General features: G+C 28.1%; 1 long non-coding RNA gene across 1 annotated transcript in view; it reads left to right on the forward strand.

The window, feature by feature from the left end:
* The first annotated feature begins 398 nt into the window (after nucleotides 1-398).
* The window catches only part of LOC115034209, a 2,748-nt gene continuing 1,050 nt past the window's right edge, over nucleotides 399-2,096 (forward strand). Inside the window, exon 1 of the long non-coding RNA XR_003839559.1 lies at nucleotides 399-685. This is a non-coding gene — a long non-coding RNA (uncharacterized LOC115034209). The remainder of the gene's footprint in view (nucleotides 686-2,096) is intronic.

Consider the following 2,096-nt stretch of genomic DNA (forward strand, 5'->3'; position numbering starts at 1 on the left):
CTGACCGTCTTCGCTCAGAATCGTTTTTATCATTGAATTCAAATTTAACACCATCCATTCCAGAGACCCACTTGTAATCTACTGTACAGCAGAGTGACACCCACTTGCCCACCTTTTTGTTAAATTGTCGTTGTTACAATACATTGTTAAACTATTAGTTGGTAAAAATAATAAAATTTAAAATAAACATAAATAATATGCGGAACCATGTTTCCCAAGAGATAAGAACGTATACAATGTGCGATCATTATGCTGTTGATTGTATGTGTATAATAATATATAATATTATGTTACTTATACTAGACAGTATACGCTTTAATATTGCGTTATAATTGTTTATAATCTCTCACGTGGTTGTTTTGAAACGCCGTTTCAGCAGATAACAGAGACGCTCGACAGACGGGTTCTCACGAATGCTCAGTATCGACAGTGTAGTAATAAGCGTCGTGTAGTAAACTTGTCCAGAAATTCTTTTCGGTTACCTATTTAATTTAGACGTTTGATTTTAATAAACTGAGTGTATTTTCGACATTTTTAAATTTTTTTTGTGTTGCTCATTCCATTCGTAAACCGTCTTATAAACTATAACCACAACAGGCATCAATACTTCAATCGTGTTGTGTTTTTTACAGGCGAAAAGTGCGCTATCATATTCTGTCGAAAAAACTCCAAACATAATATTCCGGTAAAATATCCGTTATTTTTTTTATTTTTATAGTACTGTATATGGGGAACGTAGGTGTTATTATTTTTAAATCGTATTTTACTTTGTTTTAAAACCTAATTGCATAAACAAGAAATTATAATTAATTAAATATAAATCAATATATTATAAGCTATATACATATTATTATGTTATTATAATAAAATGTAAAAGTTATAATAATAACTAATTATAATTGAAACTGCAAGTGTGTACCATTTAAATATCTATAATTTCGTAACAGCAGTATGCACTATACTTATGAGAACAAAACAAATTACCGGAGGTAAATGCAATTTTGACTGAATGTTTATATTATCATTTTCTATAGAAAATAATATTTTCCAAATATTTTGACTTATTTTGAGCTGTTAACGAACATTGTCAGTTTTCAATTTTTTTAGTTTTTTTTTTCAAAAAATAACAATAAAATTTTATTTGTTGGTTAAAAAAGCTTGAAAATTTATTAGAAAGCTTCTAGTATATTGTTACAATAGCAGTTGAAAAATATTAAAAATACATAGGCGCAATTTTTTTTTATAAGCATTTAAAATTCGATTGACAAAATTTATCAAATTTAAAATTTAATAATTATTTTGTAGTTAAAAATTTATAAAATTTTCAATTTTTATAACTAAATTTAAAACAAGGTTCCACGTAAATAGGTTATTTATAAATTACTTTAGTTAGCTTAATATCATCATAGTAGGCTGACTGACCGTTTTCGCTCAAAATCGTTTTTCTTATATAATGATATTATATCATTGAATTCAAATCTAACACCATCCATTACAGTGATCTACTTGTAACAGTAAGCAGATCGACATCCACTTACCCGCCTTTTTTAATTTTATAGTGTATTTTTTAAAGTCTTTTTTCCATACATTTTAGTAAAATGTTGTGTGAAAAATGTCTTCTAGGTACCTCATACATTTGTATAGGTAATATTATTATGCGTCGCGGAAGTAATGCGAAAGCAATTCCCGCGGCGCCGTCGGTTCAAACACGAAAAAAAAAAAAAAAAAAAGGTAATATTATTTCAAAATTATTCACTATACACACTTTATCCTATAATCATTTAAGAGTTCAAATGGCGGCAAAAGTGCAAAAATTAAACAATGATTTGTACTTTAAAAATATCATTGTAATATTATAAGCTCAGACATCAGAATCATTTTTCGTGTACAATGAATTTATATCAGTTCGATTCGAATAAGACGCCTACGGTCAATTGGGTACTGTTATCTAGTCGTGTCACAGCAGATATGTCTATAATCCAAGCACACACGCGCGCACACTCACATTTATTCAAATATAGTTATTATCAGCAGTTAGCTAATCACTGCTATTTTATATGACAAATAGTTTTTATCATAATGTAGAAAACAAAAGT

This window comes from Acyrthosiphon pisum, chromosome A2 (assembly GCF_005508785.2).
Source record: "Acyrthosiphon pisum isolate AL4f chromosome A2, pea_aphid_22Mar2018_4r6ur, whole genome shotgun sequence".
NCBI classification, from domain to species: Eukaryota; Metazoa; Arthropoda; class Insecta; order Hemiptera; family Aphididae; genus Acyrthosiphon; species Acyrthosiphon pisum.